A 19,535-nucleotide genomic window follows, 5' to 3' on the forward strand; every position below is an offset into this window, starting at 1 on the left:
CAGACCAGAGCTCGAGCACGAGGTTCTTGGGCATCAGAGCAACACCGGGAACATCAGACGCCGAAGCGTGTGTAGGTGTATTAGCAGTCCTACCATCCATCTGTCAGAAATCTTCGATGTTCCTGCACATCACCCACTGGCAGAGCTGTCTGCCAAGCAAAAATATTATGAAATGTTCATTATATCCTCAAATCTCCCCCCCCTTCCCGAGGAGGAAATGGAAAAACCTGTCTCTCCACACACACAGGCTTCGCATTCGTTACCACGAAACGGTGAAAGACTTTCAAATTCACCCAGAAAGAAAATCTACCAAGAGACCAGGACTGTGAATTTAGATTTATTTGAGCAAACTTTACTTACCAGAGGATATGCTGACTTTTAGTTCACATATAGCTCATTTTTAAGGTACGTTAAAGACAGAGTTTACAATTAACTGAACAGACAGCGTACAAAAGGCTTTTAGAACTACACCATATGGTCGAGGGAAAGGAACAATCTGGACTATCCACATTTCAATCTGCAGGCTTGTCCACCTCTATAACACGTTGTATTGCTGTAATAAAATATTAAGATAGAATTTTAAAAGTGAAAATATCTATCTTTTGCACTACCAGGGAGCAAGGCATCTTACAGTCTAGCGCATTTAATAAATATTTTAACTTTTATGATTTTGGCTTGCTGAATCAGATATAGTCAATAAAATTCCCAATTCATTTTAAACTCTAGTTCCAGAAGGATATGGGTGGGCATTCATCTTATGCTTCAGGGAAATAAAAAATACCAGTTTATACGGGGTATACTGGCAGCAGTTAACGTAACAGATGACACATTCTTGGAAATTAAATAAAAGCAGCAAGAAAATACCCATTGTTGCTCAGTGAAGGACTAATCACATGGTCACAGCTGGAACCAGTGTAAATCATACATTAATACAATTCTGTTGTAGTAGTCACTTTTTTCTGCTTTTCAAATGCCAATAGAAAAAAAGACCTCTTTCAATTCTTTGCAGAATGGAGACACAAGTACTTCATAGTAACTATTAAACTTAATAAATCTTTTCAGGAAAAAAATATCTGCAAGGAAGCCATTGTTGTCACCAAGGAAAAATATAAATACTCCTCTATTCTATATATAATCCCAGAACACCGTTCAAGGACATATTTGCTGCACTCTGTACTGGCTTGAATTCTGATCACACAGAATCCAAATCTTGAGGTAAAAAAAAAAATCACCTGAAGCCTTTGTAAGGCACATTTTAAAATGTAAAGAATATAAATGCAAAAGCCTTTGTAAGACACATTTTAAAATGTAAAGAATATAAATGCAGCCTTGTGAATCAGATCCCTCAATGTGAACTAGAAAGCTGCACTAGATGAAATGCAGACACTCCACAGAGATCATGCAATACTCAAGTATTCCATGATCGCACACTCTTGGATATAGGTGTCACAGGCTCACAGCCAACTCTGGCCTGAGAAGGAGGTTGGGCTAGGTGGCGTCCAAAGAATAATCCCAGTCTGAATTACCCTATGATCCCATGTTCTTTCACATTATAGATTTCTCTCTTGAGCTGTGACAATTATTTTCTCTTTAAAAAATTATATATATATATATATAAACTATTTCAAGTGTTGTGTTTCATTGCCCCCAACAGCAGGAAAAATCTTCACATAACCTGTACAACTTTGTAGGTAACAAGTTATGAAATCACAAAAATCAGATCATCCACTGCAATTATTTTGAAAGCAACCTTCTAGTATATTCAGTGTCCTACTCACAACATCACAAGATAAGAGGCCTGTTTTTCTAATTGTTTCAAAGAAACTACAGAGAACAGGAAATACAGAGTATGCCATTTGATGCTTTAAACTGCCATAATATAAATTAAAGAGGATAGGTTTTCCTCCACTCCAAAAGAAAAAAAAATCAAAACCACCCCACTCCTCATCATCTGGTACAAACACAGCAAGAAGAGAGCATTTAAAATTGTCGAGAATTCCTTTAACTGAAAGGTTTCTTTGAATTTGAAAGCTAAAAATATATTATCTCCCTCCTTCTGTGCCTACTAAGCAGTCTGAGCAAAGACTTAAAGCACTCTGGGGCTTGAGAGGATATTTGGGTTTTACTGCCAAGCCTGCTAAGGACTTCCCAAATCTCCCCAAGCCAGGGACCCCGGGAACACGGCGCCGTAAGCTGGTGGGGACGCGCCGCCGCAAACTCCGACACACGCTCGCATTTCCACATGATCAAAGGCTCAACTGCTCTGCTCTTCACTTTGCTGCAGTTATTCCTACCTCACAGTGACATCCTCAGCAGAGGGAGATGCTTGACAGGAAACTGGTTAAAAAAAAAAATATATATATATAAACCCCCCCTAGTTTTTGAGTAATTAACTTCAAGTGGGATGAAGTGACAGTTCAAAGCACTGTCGCTGTAAGAGCATTACCAACATGCAGGAGGATATCAGTACCTAAGAAAACCTGAATATGTAAATATGTAGCAATTTTGTCATATTCGGAAATAAAAACACCCCTAAATGTAGTGCTAATTTCTATTTCAACAATTATCTGTGTACTCTTTGTCAGGATGGATAAAACTAGAAGGCGGGACAGCAAATTGAGCATGCAGGTGCTACAGAAAAATCTAAAGCAACAGCAGCAAACATCAGCTCTCACACATGTACAGGCCATGATGCAGACAGGCAGCTTTTCTATAAAATACCATTTTCTGCTCTTCCTCTCTACAAATAATACACATACTGCCTTTCTGGGAACAGAAAAATGCAGTAACAAATACTGACTGGCTAGGACACACAGGTGAAGTTTACTTCATATTGTTCAGTGATGCATTTCCATGTCAATATTTTATTTTTTTTTAATAAAAGCTGGTGAAAAGTGTGACCAACCGATTTATGACTTTTGTCCAGGCCGAGCCCCCCAGCTGCTCCTCGTCAGACTTGTGCTCCTGACTCTTCCCCAGCTCCATTCCTTCCCTCTGGACACACTCCAGCCCCTCAACGTCCTTGTCATGAGTGGCCCAAAACTGAACATAGTGTTTGAAATGTGGCCTCACCAGTGCCAAGTACATTATTTTAATTGCTTCCATGCCTAATTGGCATTATCTGGAAGTTCCCAGCAGCCAGGTGAGGTCATTCAGGCCATTGGGTTGGCAGCTGTACTTCCACCAAGCAACACCAGACACGGGGGCCCTCGGCTCCACACTGTTCCCATGGCCACTGACAATCAGGAAAGGCTAGCAGCATAAAAAAAAAATATATCAAACTCCTGAAATGATACAACTATTAATCATTTTTCCTCATTAAAAACCCAGTACCCAACTCTAGGTAGACTGGTTCTTTCAAATGGAGTGTGACAGAGTAGGAAAAAAAAGCAGTATTTAGTTTAGCTAGGAAACGTGTGACAGATATAAGCTAAAGTTAATGCTAGGAAAGCTAAAATTTATCTTTACTAATCCCTCTCACTGGAAACAATAGGACAGAATTAAAAATGACAAAGTTAACATGAGGAAGTGCATTTGGGGGAAGGTAGGGAAAAGGAGACACAGGAAGCACACAAGGAAGGGCTGCTGTCACCTCACTTAGAGAAGAGCAATTTATTGCCATCAACTCTTTAAATCACTGTAATGACTTTTTCATGCAGACAAGCATCAGAATTTTTAATTTCAGTGATGACTACCTAAGTATGCACACAATAAGCAAGTTCAGGCATTTACATTTCTGGGCTGATTTACATTTTAAGTCAGAAGCAGCAGTCATCTATACCAAAAGGTAACAAGCAAGTTAATTTTTTTTGTTTAGATCATTAAGGCATAAAAGTCCTCACTACAGTTATACAAATGAAGATAAAGTTATTCACAGAAAATAAATAAGTATTTCCCAAACATGCTGTTCCTCTGCAGCAGAAAAGAAACTCCTTCAGAAAGAAGGATGCTGGGTGAGAGAAAGGATAAGAAAACTGCACCAAGAGTCAATGTCACACTGTAGGGAGGAGTAACAGAATAAAAAGGGGGTGGGCATAATCAAATAGCTGGTTTACAGCCTAATTTTATTAAATTTGTATTATTACTTACAATTGTATATTAAAATGTGGCTCATATTAGGCAGCAATTAGCTTTTAAGTCAATGCTTTGCTCTCCTTAGCCAGACAGATCTTCAATACCAACTGTAAATACCAAAGCTGTCTCTCATTCAAATGCTTTCGGGTTTGTTTTTTTTTCTCCTGTTTTACTCCAAATATGCAGACTTGGATGCCTACAACTAGCACATAAACCTGAAATATGGCATTTAAACCCCTTCATTAAAAGCTGAGGTCTCAAATGGGCTGAAGACAGAAGCTGGAGCAAAGGTAACTACTCCTTCGACCAGGACCAGTGAGGATTTACTCCAAGGATCAAGCCCCCAGAGCTTGGGGTGCCTCAAATTCAAGCCCTAATTCTTGCATTTCTAAGGTGCCACATTGCTGCTCTGATTTTCCAAGAGGTTGGTGAGGTTTCTTTGAAAAACCAAAACCAAGGGGCGAGCTCACGTGCTGGGTACAGGGAGGGATGCTCTCAAAACGCTCACAGCGTCACTTTTCATCTTCTAAGACATAAATTCATGTGATCTTTGAACAACTATTTATTTCACACCAAACCAGATATCTCCCTAAAGCCTACCAATACAGCCTGCAGGCATATTTCTTAAATAAAAGTACTGAGTCCTTGTATACTTAAAATTTGCATAGCAAAGGGATGAATCAACTATCACAGAAGTAGTAACACTCTGCAGCAACTCCTTACCTCTTGCAAAAGAAAAAAAAAAAATGCCCTGTTTACAAGGTTTAGGCAGGACTCCACAGGTGCTTTTCTTCATGTTTCACAACTCTGAGGAATCATTTCCTTACAGAATTCTGACAACTGCTGTTCAGTCTCTTCAATGCACCAGTTATGTTCATAGAATTTATATTTTGCATGGGTAAACCTCTTTATTTGTAGATTTTATTTATTTTTGCCTAAAGGTTATAGGGATTGTACATATCATTTCAATTAAATTACATCAGTAAGGTATTTTTTTTTGCTGGAATGTTCCAAATAACTTTATGGACTAATTTTTTGCTGCAAAAAGGTGATTTTTGTTACAGAGATCCTTCCATTTTCAACCAACCAATCTAGCAAATTATCCCAGCAGCACCTACATTAAATGATCAGTAAAATGAATATAAGGTATTAGATAGGGCTGCATTTTACAATTAAATCACTTTACTGCCCTGTGTTTAAGTGTTCAGAAAATAAGTAGCTATATTTGAAAACAGGTAATTAAAAAAAACAAGGTGTGAATTCTGTAGAGTTGTTAGAGTGGAGGAGTAACTTTATTTTACATGAAGAACCAGAAACAAGTAAGTAGTGGAGGAAAATCCAGGATGAGAGATTCTTCTCACACCATCATTTGAGAAATATCTGAGGTTAACTCATTTTACATTAATGGATCATTACTAAAGCTTTAAAAAACCTGCTAGAGGAGATTTACTGAGAAACTGATGGAGGCTACCAACACATTATACTTTATCTCTTGCAATCTAAAAATTCTTATCTACTACAGAACTGAAGGTAAAATGCCACTTGGCTTAAAATTTTCTAAGAAAAGGCTGTTTTCCAGAAAAGCACATGGCTGAAAAGCACAGGGCTGCTGTTAACCAAAGGCTTCTAAAAAATACACCAGGTCTGCTTCTGCCAGCCTCCCTCAAGCAGCACCTACTCACATGAGAGCTCCCAGGACTGGGCTCACATGGAATAATCTGTATTACATATTTTGATATATTATTTAATAGCCATTGTATAACAATACTCTTTGTTACCTAGTTGGTGTTTATAAACAAGTATTATATGCATATGTATGTTTTATATAAGATGATGAACATACATGTCTCAAATATGTCCCAGCTTTACAGTCACACTCCACACGAAGCCACCAGCACTGTCCCACACTGGCACAATGGGATCTCCTAAACAGAGCCATGACAACTAATGGAATTACACCAAAATAGTACCAGCTTTATTTATATTGAGGATAGCCTTACCACAGCTTTTAGAGACCTGCTCTGCAGCTCTGGAATTAGCTGTATCTCCTCAGCCCAGCTACCATAGTTTGTCATTTTGATATTTTGCCTTGCCTGGTGAAAAACTCCTCCCACTCTTATCCTGCAGCGGAGATAGCTCAGATTTAAATTGGCTTAAAGATGGTTCAGGTAATATATACTCACATGATCTTTTTTTTTTTCCTAATGTTTCATTTAAACTTACCAAAACCAACTAGAAGGTCTTTAAGGCTCCTTCCAACCCAAATATTTTGTAATTCTGTGATGGGAAAATAATTGTTATTAATACTAATAATTACGTTATTCTCTTCCATCCCCAAGTGGAAATTTATAGTTCTTTTGCTAAGCAGAAGTCAAACCTGATAACTCAAGGAGTTTCATATTAAGACTTCATGTTAACAACATCTTCCAGTTGAAAAAAAGAAAATACAATTTTACTTCCTTCCCCTCAAATTCAGCTAATCCAAGGTCACCCACCAGCTCACCACATCTCCATCAAACAGGGAATATTTGGCAAAAGGAGACCTAATTTTTTACCATATTTTTTACTAGTTTTGCTGTATTTACAGGAATATGCAATGAAACATTGAGACTTCTGAAATAACAAAATGGTAAAACTTTAAGGAGCCTGTGTACATGTCGTTAAAATACACACAGTAAAAATTCAACAATCATATACATGTATAGACACTATATACTTTTTAATTTATTACAAATTATACATAAAAAATACCCCTATTCTGTATAAATTTGCTATTATAATTTACATTTTATTTTTATTTAAATCAAAGTTCTTACACCTGTGGTTTTAGGGAAGACAGCAGCAGCATCCACTGTACCAGAATGACAGGGAAAAGTCGATTCTAGTCAAATATTTCCTTTTGACTGAAGTGCAAATTGCCTGAGCTGAATGTGTATGAACTAATTAGTAAAGCAGGTATCCCCAAGCTGTGAGCAACTTTCACTCCTCAGGCTACCCAACAGCAGATACTTCACCACTTTTAATGACCATCATCCCACAAGCAACCAAATCCTGTTTGGCCAACAAAATATGAAGATTTTTTCAGAGATGTTCTTAATGTTCATTATTAATACTGAAGTGGAAGTCAGCACTCACAATATTTTGAAGAACTACCCTCACTTTTGTGCTGGAATCACCAGAGGTATGATTATGGCATGCAAATCCCTTTGGATTAAAGGCCCTCATCAAAGCATCTTACAGGTACATTAAAAATTGAAAGGGCATAAACAACTCTGGCAGCTCAGAGCCTGAGCTGGTGATCTTTGCAATTCATAAACATCGACACTTGGGCAGGTTTGCAGGGGAATACAACCAACTAATTATTATCTTTTGCTTAAGGGCACGTACAGTGAGCTCTGCAGGTACTGCCACTGCTTTTAGCCTAATGTATTGCCTCTTCAAGTCTTTCAATATAACAACTCTCTGCTGTTCTCTAAAGCATTTCCAGTGTTACCAAACTGCTTTATATTCAAAGAGAACACACTGAACCTTCTGAAAGATGTTGCTTAGGAGGAAGCAGCAGTTACAAAATGTATGTGACTTGCAAAGTCATTTTATATTATTCACTAAGAGACAGAACTATAGAGTGGTTTGGGTTGGAAGGGACCTTGTATCTCATCCAGACCCACCCTCTGCCATGGGCAGGGACAGCTCCCACTGCCCCAGGTTGCTCCAAGCCCTGTCCAACCTGGCTTTGGACACTTCCAGGCATGGAGCAGCCACAGCTGCTCTGGGCACCCTGTGCCAAGGTCTCCTCACCCTCACAGGGAGGAATTCATTCCCAATATCCTATCTTATCCTGTCCTCTACCACAGTGAATTCATTCCCCCTTGGTCATTCCATGACCATACAAAGCATCTCTCTCCATTTGGTAGGTTCCCTTCAGATACTGTAAATTCACAATTATAGTACCCTGAAGTTTCTCTTCTCCAGGCTGAAGAATCCTAATTCTGTCAGCCTTTCCTTGTAGGGGAGGTGCTCCATCCCTCTAATCATGTTCACACAATCAGAACACAATTACTTAGCAGACAATTTTTTTACAAAAATGTTGATGCTTTATAAAACAAGAAAAAAGTGCAAGTTGACAACTTTTTACATATACGACTTAACTTTTAAAATTATTAAAACAACTTCCTCAATGACCGATTAAAAACAAAATCACCTTAAAATTTATCCACTATGAGTATAGGCACTGATGGCACTAAAACAGCAGGTAATTTGGAATGGAAAAATTTGTAAAGCATAACTATTCAAACCAGAAGATTTTTAAGTTCAATCATCCATGATAAAGAGAAGTTTGGTGACTACCAAAATCCCAATCTTGAAATAACAGAACAAAAATTATCCCATACACAACTGGAGAGAGAACACCACCCACCAGCACCATCAGTGCAGCTCCTGGAGCAGCTCTGAATACTCATCTCCAGGTTCTTTCACTCCAGCTTTGGACCAGCTGACATCACGGTTTTGAGGTGCATTCACTCATAAGCTTCGGAGAGCCTCAGCCATTCCAAAAAGATAGTAAGAATTCTGATTGTAACCATGTGGAAATTATCACTCCAGGTAATAGCTTGGGTTCTTCTATTTCACTTCAACACAGAATATGGCCCACTAAGCCTAACTCAGTATTTTCCACCCAGAACTGTCAACACCACTTTTATTCCTTCATATAAGGGATTGGTAGGATTGGTAAGGAGCAGTTTCACTATTACAAATAATGAGGCAGCAAATTATAGAAAATGAAAACTTCCTGAGCAAAGTAAAAGCCTCTTCAGACACCATTTGTAATGCTGTGTTATTAACTATTTCCTCACTAAATGGCTTTTTGTTTTTAATTTAGATTCACAGATATGCCAGGCTTCTAAATAAAACATCAGTTCAAAGACTGAAGACATTTTACACGTGGTGTTACAGCTAATGAATTTCCAAAGTTGAAAGAAAACATTGCAAAGAAGTTAGTTAAAAACAGTAGTGAGATTCTGTAAATAGATTCAAGTCTTCAAAAGAAAATCAGTCACTGCTTGCAGCTTTAAAGCAGGTCTTTCAAGTTAGGATTAAACTAAACTGTTATTTAGTGAAATGACACTAAATAAAAACAGTACAAAAAGATGCAAGTGTAAAACAATCATCATTCCCAAATACCCTGGGTTTGGTACAAGAATCTCTGCAGGTTCCAACAGCTCTGCTTGCAAGAGTGAGCTGGGGGCTCTGCTCATTTTGGTTGTGTTTCCATGACTTGACAAGATGTGCTTATTGAAAAAATAAATAAAACAATCACTGCTTTGTGATGGGGAGCAGCATCAGGCACATGAGTGGCTCACACCCAAATTACTGGCAGTCACACATATGAAGTTATGCACAAAGCTAAACCAAAACTTCTCAGTATGTGTTGCAATAACACTTGATACATTACCTTTGATGCCAAAATTAAATATTTCCATTTACTCCTGGCTCACAGAATGGTTTGGGTGGAAATGGACTTTAAAGATCATCTTGTTCCAAATCTCTTGCCATAGGCTGGGACACCTTTCACTAGACCAGGCTGCTCCGAGACCCATTCAACCTGACCTTGGTTACTTCAGGTGCAGCCACAGCTTCTCTGGGCACCCTGTGCCAGAGCCTCACTACCCTCACAGGGAGGAATTTTGTTTTTACATCCCATCTAACCCAGCCCTCCACCCATATGAAGCCATTCTCTCTTGTTCTGCCACTCCAGGCCCTTGCCCAAAGTTGCCCTCCAGCTCTCTTGAAGCCCCATTAGACACTGAAGGTGCTTCTAAGGTCTTCCCAAAATCTGAACCGAAACATCCCCTTAATTCACAGACTGACAGTAATTGGTACTGCTTACACAGAGATGCACAGCTGGTTACAGTCACTGCAGAAACTGCCGAGACATTCCCCCATTCCAATAATGTTTAGGTCTTCAGATTTCTTCCAGGGTATCAAATCCCTAATCACAGAAAGGTTTGGGTTGGAAGGGACCATAAAGGTCATCTCATTCCAATCCCCTGCCATGGGACATCTCCCACTATCCCAGGTTGCTCAGTGCTCCATCCAGCCTGGTCTTGGACACACCCAGGAATGGGGTATCCACAGGTTCTCTAAGCAAGAGTTTCAATAGTTTTTTGCAAATCATTTCAGATGGAGACATCATTTGTGTGAAGCAGAACTGAACACAAATCAGTAAGAGCAGGAGGTACCATTAACATTCAGTGGCAGTTAACAAGCCAGGTCTTTCCAAACAGCAAGACAAAGCTGTAAATGTAGGGAGCAGCAGCATACGAGCAAGTTTTAGCTGGTAGAGATTGAAAAAACTCAGAAAAAAGCTTCAGCAACTAAGATAAAGATTTTCAGGAGTGAAACAATGCTGCTGCCATCTGCAAATCCCTGTCAGTGCAGCCTCAGTACCTGGACCAACTCACTCTAGGTGTGTTTGCATATCTTTGAAACAACACACCTTCCCCTCCATGTCTGAAGACCCATCCTTTGATCTGCTGCAACGTGAATATAAAGCAGCAGCAATCCTTACAAAGGAATGATAATAGCTCTCTGCTTTGATACCTATGGCAACATGACTAAAAACAAGCAATTCAAAGAAACAACTAATTCAGTTTAAAGTTATGGAGTTATGAGCTTTTTTTTCCTGTGGTCTTTAACTTATCTGCAAAGCTCTTTCAACCAATTTTGTAAAGAAGTGTAAGTAGCCATTCTGAATTGATTATTACAACTTCAGGATGAGTGACACTTGACTGAAGGAGTAAAAGGATGTCAATCTCCTTTGTTTTCATTTTCAAAGAATGAACAGGAAAATATTTTTTCCCTGTATGCTCTTCTATGCAAAAAAGGTTATAGACTGTGGTTTTGGCCCATGGTCTTGGACTCCATTCTCGTTCCACAATGACTAATACATAGAAATACTTAATCTGGTAAAATTCCTCAGCAATCTGGACAATACAAACTGAACAAAAAGCACTATTTAACTAAAACAAAGTAATTCCTACCCACAGAATGTCTGCAGGTCCAATTCACCTGTAATCTATAATTTCCCAATGCCCAGAAGTTACCAAAATACCATGTGGCTCTTCTTTACTGCAGCAATTCAATACATTCACGGATGCAGGCATTCACTCCTTTTTTTTTTCTTTTTCTTTCTAAAATTTATGTTTGAATCCCAGCAACTCATCTTGTGCCATAAAATGTTTATGCTTTCAACTTATATGGAGAACCCAGCAGCCTTTGGAGATCGAAGGGCCATTCTCACTGTCAAAACTGGAAGTTTCACAGTGATAACTTCATTTTCATTACTGCCTCACAAAGGATATAGAAATACACAACTGTTTCAGCTGCCAATAGCCTCACAGACTAAAAACATGCAACCCCAAACATAAGTTTTTGCTGACCACAGAACACACAATTAGGTTTAGTCAAATGCTTTCAGGACTGTACAGTCACTTATGCATTTTTAAGGCTGTAATTAAATTGCCAAAGAACTACATGAAAAAACGCAGCTTGTCTGATTAAAAACTTTTTTAAAAAAGCCAACCCACCTTTATCTTCTTTCAGTACAGCAGATGAAAGCATATTTTAAGTCATTATTTCCTCTTTAGGCTTCCCCCTCTACATGCAGGGAGGGGTTTTAGTTTCCATTCTAACCTGAGATGAACCAGTCGGCCTAGAAAGCTCATTCAGTGCTGCAAAATAAAATCCAAGTTTATTCCACAACTTGGATGCTACAGGTGAGCCAGGATCAAGACTTCTGCACAGGCTGCCTAAGTGAGAATATTGCTTCCTACAGATCCACATCCCTATTCTGCTACAAGGTAGGCCAATAAAAGTTAAACATCACTAAAGTGAAGGGATGTATATAAATAAAAAACACACATATACACATTTCTAGATCTTTGAGCCCATCCTAAGCAATATATTGAAATTATTTGTAAGTGTGCCCATAAGACATGCTTAGAATTGCTCTGCTCTAAGACTATATTTATGAAAAACTAAAAAAAAAAAAAAACCAAAAAAAAACCAAAAACAAACCCAACAATAAAAGATACAAAATTGGCATTTTAAGATTTACTTCTGCAAGATGCATTCTGACTACACCAGAGTCCTATCAAGCACGTTGGCCCAGTTGAACTGGCAGGTTTCAGTTAGCAACCATCCAGCTGTTGTTTCCCAGTAAACATCTGAGTAACTACACCAGCATTGTCTCACTAACAAAAAAAAAAAAAAATGAAGATAGTGTCACCAAGTGAGCTGAAACAGTGAGTTAATGACTGACACACTGGAAATCACCTAGAAATAATTATTACCTGTTTACCAGAATCCTGTGACATTTCCAGTAGATAATATTCAAATTTAAGTTGTCAGAAAAAAAACCTATCAGCCTATGTACAAACAGATATGAGTACATACCATGTACCAGTTCAAGGTCTGCACTTGCCATTTCTTCTGCACAGGGAAAGCGTGAGAAAGGGCTCCAGTTTTAGTCTCTGAGGTACATTCACAGCAGTAACCACACAATTCAAGTGTCTGTGCTCCTTCCTCACCGAACTCAGGGTATTGTGCTTTGCTCTAAGATATATTCCTGAGATTTTAAAGTGCTGCATTTTCATAATTCAGAAAAAAAAAAGCTTCTAGCAGCAACAATCTACAGAGCAGTAGAAAACTGCAGAATATGAGAATTATTTCAATTGGACCTTCAAGAACAGCTTTTTCCAATCTCCTGCCACAATGAGGGGACACCTTCCACTGTCCCAGGGTGCTCCAAGCTCCATCCAACCTGGTCTTGGACACTTCCAGGGATTCAGGGGCAGCCACAGCTGCTCTGGGCACCCTGTGCTGGGGCCTCCCCACCTTCACAGGGAAAAATCTCTTCCTTTCCTGGTGTTGAATTAAGCTTTATCATTTGTAAGCCTCCAATAATTTTGAAAAATTAGGTAGGCTGACACCAATCCCCTTTTTTTACGCTTAACACCACCTGGGTGCCAAAGCCTACATGTGGAAATCAGCAACGTTTATGGAGTCACTTAGCTGCACACTGAAGTGTGAAATGAGTCACAGATGGACAGGTTGTGTTTACCTATCCAGGATACACCTGGAATAATGAGACACTGGAAGTTGGTCTCCTCCAAGGGCAGCACTGGTGGTGTCCATCTGACCTCCACTCACCCCAATAAACACCCATTTTCCCTCAGGCTTGTGATTGCTTTGCCTGTGCTCAGGGTATTTCAGTGCCTGTGCTTCACACCAGATGAAATTGTGCATAATTAAAGTATTCTAGAAAAAGCACCCAAGTAACTTTCAGCTCCATTTTCAAAGGAGAAGGTGAGAATTCCATGGCATTGAAATGAAACTTGGACACCTGAATGACTTAACTGCCACTCAAATTATTCAAAGACTCAAACTTTTGAAAACTTTATCCTATATAATGCAAATCATAGCTATATCTTATATATACACCTTATCCTATATAATGCAAATCATAGGCTGAACATTAGGAGGAATTCAAAACATACAATTTTTAGAACTTATGGTAAAAAAAAAGCACCATGCAATATTTGTGTGAACTGCATTTCTTTTTTTCTCATCACATCATGTTCTCTCATTTGGGAGACAAAGACACTGCTCTTCCCACACGAGGCTGTCTGTCCCCAGCTCAGAACATGGGTGTTCTACCTGTCCCCTTCCACCTTCTGACACACACCAGAACACAACACTCCTTTATGGTTAGGTGACTTTCATCTCTGGGCAATTCAACACTTCTGTGCAAGAAACAGCCTCAGAGGCATCACAGTTCTGGCAAAACCCCCTGGTGAGAAAGCATCGTGGTGGTTGTAAGCAATTTGAGAAAGAAGGAAGGGCCTGGAGTTTGTTGCTTACTCCTAGATCTCAAACTTAATTAAATTTGAAACGTGGCAGAAATTAGGACACAAACAAATAATTAAAGCATTAATCATAAATGAATTCACAGCTTAAAAATATAGAGTCCTTGGCACGGATTTCATGTGAGTAGCTGAAAGTCTGTTATTTCCTGTAGCACCTACTCTTCTGGTAAATTCAGTACAGGTTGCCTGATGAATTCAGAAGTTACTGGAAAAGAAAGGAGAGAAGAGAAGGAATGGCACTGACACACCCTATGTCACACCAGCTTGTTTCCTTAAACAGCCCAGGCTTAGGGCAGTTTTAGAGGCACACAAGTTAAAATAATAACTTGAAGATACAACCAAATTTTTTAATTCTCAGTGTGAGGGAAACTAATTTTCCCCACCAAAACTACAAAATACAATCTCATTTCACCGCTGACTACCATTAGTTTGAACATATGCTGATTTTTTGGGGGGAGGCAGCAGAGTGGTAAATAAATATATATCTGAATGGCCAAATATTTTTGGTCACCCCTTTCTATTTTGCTGTAGGTCCCAGCTGTCACTTAAGTCTGTCACTCTTTTACAGCCACATGAAGCCAGTCTACTTGAAGTACAGGTGCAGCCTAATTGTTAGCAGACATACTTCATTCATGATCTCAACATCTCCCCTCTCTGCTGCAACCACATGAATCCAGGCTTTGATTGAAAAGGAGAAAAAGAGAAATCAAACATGTTGCTAATTGTGTGTTGAAAGAAAGACTCCCTTGATTCCCAAAACCTGTAACCTTGTCAGAGTTACCATGTACTGGAAGTACAATGTGAACCACGCCATCATTTCAGGGCAAGCAGAGTAAAAGAATCATTAGCAGATATACAGTAACATCAAGAATATCAAACCCATCAAGCCTCTCACACAGGGAATTCTCTCCCCTTTTCCTCTAACAAACACATCATGTTTATCAGAAGCATTATTACCTGCATTCATAACTGGCAGCAGTAAAATACCAGGTGGTGCTGCTTCAGAGCTCTTCACCAAAGCAGTCTGGGAATCTTGGCTGTGGATCTCAGTGTTGAGCAGTATTTCTTCCAACCCATCCTATCTGCTTCAGTCCAATGGACAGATTTCAAAGTGTGATTTTTCCTGAGTGTAGTAGCATTCTTCAATCTAAATAGAGTTGGGGGGAGAAAAGAAAAGAGAATTTGAGCTCATCTGGTCTAACTTTCCAACTGCTTTAGGCTAAGAAGAGGCTAAACACTGCCCAGCTGGGTTGCAGTCTCCCCATCCCTGGAAGTGCCCAGGACTAGCCCTGGATGGGGCTTGGAGCAACCTGGTCTAATGAAAGGTGTCCCTACCCATGGCAGGGGGTTGGAATTGGATGACCTTTAAGGTCTCCTCCAACGCAAACCATTCAGTGATTTTGTGAAGAAGATCCATCCAAATACTGCCCAATACTGCACCACACAAATTTTTATCCAAATACCTTCCCTAGTCTAATAATGTCTGTGGAGACAGACCACATATGAGATACAGGCAAACAGGAGATCCTACAAGCATGGACCTCCAGAGAGTGACCAGTCCAAACCCTCTGCCCAAACCAGACAACAGGAGGGTCCCCAGGACCACCTCCAGTTCTGATTATCTCCATAGATGGAGCTTCTGAGGGCAACTTGTTCCAGTGTTTAGCCACTCACAGAAAAAACCTTCTCATTGCAAATAGAATTTCCTCTATTTCAGTTTGTGCCCTTGAGCCCACTCATCTCAAGGCTGAACTGTCCCAGCTCTCTCTGCCTCCCCTCGTGTCACCCCTGTATTCTCACAGTGGGGTTTCCCACCCTGGTTTTCTGGCCCAACTACAGCGTTCCTGTATTTTGATGACTAAACTATGTGACTAACTGCAGATGTATTTCTCCAGCATTCTTTGCACCATCTGAAAAATAAAGCAGCAAAAATTATATCACAATAGAATTGCTGATTAAGTGGGCCATAAACACATTGGGGAACCACAAGGTGTAGGCCTTTCTTATTTCATTAAAAGTTACACTTTAAGCAACAGGACATTTTTAATATTTTCTGTCTCAGCTACATACAACCTCAGTTTTTATATCAAAATATTACATTGCAAAAATTCAATGCTTCAAAAGAAATTAGTTAAATACAGCAATAAAGGCCAGACACACAATCCTATAAAAAAAAAAAAATCAGCTTTGTCTCACAAATCCTTCTATCACAAAACCATAGTGACCAGCATTTATTTTTAGCTTTTAAGCTTTCACTGATGGAAGTCCAAGTTAACCTTTACTTTATTTTGTCCTGGACTAAATCCACTGTGACATCCTTTTTGCCCTTTTAAATACAGAAATTTCTTGGAAGGCTTCCAGTACTTTCAAATAAACACATTTACAAGATATGCAACAATTAACATGAGTGGCTCTAGAGGCTCCTGAGACAGCTCTGAAGTCCCTATGATGTGATGTCCAGATATGTTTATATAACTTTTTTTATTTAATAGTCACTTTCAGAAATCACTCCTTTACCATCTTTAGCAAAGTGGGTGTGAACTTTCTACTCCAAACAACAAATGATATGGGAAAGGAGAAAAAATTATGAAAAAAAGGCAAAATGGCATTAAAAAGGCAAAAAAAATGGCATTAAAACAAGTACAAGTTTATGCTTAATGATGTCTAAAAAGCAAGCTGACTTTGAGGCACACTGGAAATGACCATTTCACCCTGTAGCTGGTGGTGCTGGAGCCAGGGGACAACTGCACTAAAGATCAGAAGATTGTGATGTTTATGCACCTACAAGCTGACATCTGTCCACTTCTCAATCACAAGTCTCACTACATGTTTCTACTTATTTCTCAAAATTACAAGGCTTAATACGATTTTACTTCAGTTTTCACAGAAGAACTTGAGATTCTCAACAGCAGCAAGTTTGTGAGAGCTCCCAGTCGAAGCACCCAAAGAGATAAAGCAGATACAGGATGAGAGGATATTTTTTCAAAACAAATACAAACTGGCAAAGTCTGAGGACTTGGATACTATGGGAACAAGTTAAAATAGCTCCTCAATCACCTGTAATTATCTTCAAAAGTTTCTGGAAGTCAGACAAGCCCACAAAAAAAAACAAAGTTCCAGCAGAGAGCTTGAACCTTAAAAGTAGTTTAGCAATTAAGTTACAAATTAGATTTTTTTTTAACTAGCGTGTTTAATGTATAATTAAGTCAGGAATTATTAAAAAAATTTCATCCTACTTGAAAACAAGGGATGAACAATTCTAAGGATCCCTTTCAGGTAAATTTCTGTACTTACTATATTATTGCAATCACAGTAAGATCAACACAGTTGTGTTGGAAATGGAAACAAGTAGATGAAAAGATGCTTCCACATCAGTGAAGCAGCACAGAGGTCCCAGACTGTTTGTTCCACGCTAAACCTCAATGAGAAATAAAAATGTTCAGAAGTAACTCTGACTAAAGCCCAAATAACAGACCCAACTCCCTACCCAGGCTCTTGTGCAGAGAAGTTGCCCAGCCCAGTGTTTTAAAACACACAGATTTTAAAACATTGTCTGAGAAGTAGTCAAATACTATTTTTCTTTAATAGCTACATACACACTGTGGCTCTTCAGCCAACTGGCAGAAACATTAAACCCCCAAACTTTTATCATTTTTACAACATGTAGAAGATATTTTTTTATATTTCATGACTTTAAGAAGTACAACTAAACAGAGCACTACTGTAATTTTCTAATTATATTTTCGCAAGTTTTTAATGTCATAATTTAAATTATGAACTCTTTATTTCAAGATGATTAATTAGAATATGTTCCATTTGGGGAACAAGAGTTCAATATCCCACTATCAATTAAACAAAATGCACTCCTTTAGCTTAAGATTAAAAACCAAAATGCAGCCAAAAAGTTTCTTCCTTGTATCTGTCAGATCACAAAAGCATCCAATACAGCAGGATAAGGTTGCCAGAAAACCCTAACACTTTCAGAACTATATTATTTAATGCAGTGGCTTAGCTCTGAAGCTGCACCAGAAATGACATCTGAGCTTTGGACAGTAAGCCTTTTTGCCAATGAATTTCTTGTAAAGTCAACAATTATAATTTATTCTGATCCTTTGTGTCATCATATTAGTAGTTATTTTTTCTGCAATCCCAGAGCAGCAACAAATAATGCCATAGAAGAGGACTGATATAATTACAGGCTGAAAAAGATAGGCCAGCACCCTTACACTCAAAACTACCCTCTGTGGCTCCTTCATACCCCATATGCTGCTAATAAAACGGTTTGAATCATACCTAGGAGACAGTTTTACTGATATTGTATCAGGTCCCTGGGTTCTCTGTATGAGATACGATGTCACCAGCACCATAACTATGCAAATTCTGTGATACAGGATCCCACTGGACACAATATTACATACGTAATTCGCAGTATGAACCTGGGCATTAACAATAATTCTAGTGTTATATAAATGAAACCACTATGTTTATTGAAAAGCTCGCCACACAACAACAAAATCAAATTTAAAAAGCAATAAAGAGCAACTGACGTGCTCATAGTAAAGATGGCAACATTGGTATTTTTCCCCAAACAATGTAAATTTTGCTTTGTGCTCATGTGACAGTGCTTTACAGAAATTTTGGCAGTGACACTGAGCAAATGCAACTCCATCAACAACATTAATAAATTACTTTAAATAGGAACTTGGAGTCCCACTTTTAGGAACAACCATGTGATGTTCAGCAAGAATCACTGTGTTCACACACAAAAGGGATTCTCAGCTTCTGCTACCCATCATGGACTAAATGATAGAGACTAAGAACGGCAGCAGTGGGAAACCAGCAGCTTGGAGATATCAACACACAACGTGCTGAAGCACCTCAGAAGAATCAGCCTGTGGTCAGGAAACACCCGTGCTCCAGTCCTGCACCAGATCTCTGCGTGACCTCAGGCAAACCAGGCTTCATCCTGGCTGGCAGCATGTGAGACAGGGACCCTCATCTTCTCCTGCTTAGCTCTGTGGCCACTGATTTATGCACATCACACATACCTGCAAAAAGGCAGGGCAGAGAAATTGAGATCAGTGTTGGAAGAGACGGGAGGTGCAATGAGAAACCTGACAGCACAGGCAGCTTGGTGCACATTCCTCTTATCCATGTTCCAAATGATCTCTTCCCTCCACTAATAATTTATTGGTTTGCTGCAGGTGAGGAGTGCTGGAGCTTGTAAGGAGTCCATTTTTGAAAGAAATCAGAAAAAAGGTAACAGGCTGGCATGATAAAGTGAGTCTGGTAAAGAGCCAGACTGAAGAGACAAAAGGATGCTATTTTGCCAAGGTACCGTGAGAATTAATAAATCAGATCATTTTATAAGGTAAATTGTACAGTAAATCTGTATTGTAAATTGTCTAATACATATGGGAAAAGCCACAGCTCAGTAGTCCCTGGTAATATTTTTAATGGCTTCAAACACAGCTAGAAAACAAATGACACACAGCACAAGTACCTGAGGAGTCTCACTCTGAGAGGCTCCAACTT

At 39.0% G+C, this 19,535-nt stretch overlaps 1 protein-coding gene across 4 annotated transcripts in view; it reads right to left on the reverse strand.

Annotated features, from left to right (window-relative positions):
• GTDC1 (glycosyltransferase like domain containing 1) overlaps positions 1–19,535 on the reverse strand; it is a 293,649-nt gene that overhangs the window by 256,580 nt on the left and 17,534 nt on the right. For all 4 annotated transcript variants that reach the window (XM_059476534.1, XM_059476535.1, XM_059476536.1 and 1 more), the window contains exon 3: positions 14,958–15,147. The gene's annotated coding sequence lies outside the window, so the exon portion shown is untranslated. The remainder of the gene's footprint in view (positions 1–14,957; positions 15,148–19,535) is intronic.

Source organism: Ammospiza nelsoni, chromosome 7 (assembly GCF_027579445.1).
Source record: "Ammospiza nelsoni isolate bAmmNel1 chromosome 7, bAmmNel1.pri, whole genome shotgun sequence".
NCBI classification, from domain to species: domain Eukaryota; kingdom Metazoa; phylum Chordata; class Aves; order Passeriformes; family Passerellidae; genus Ammospiza; species Ammospiza nelsoni.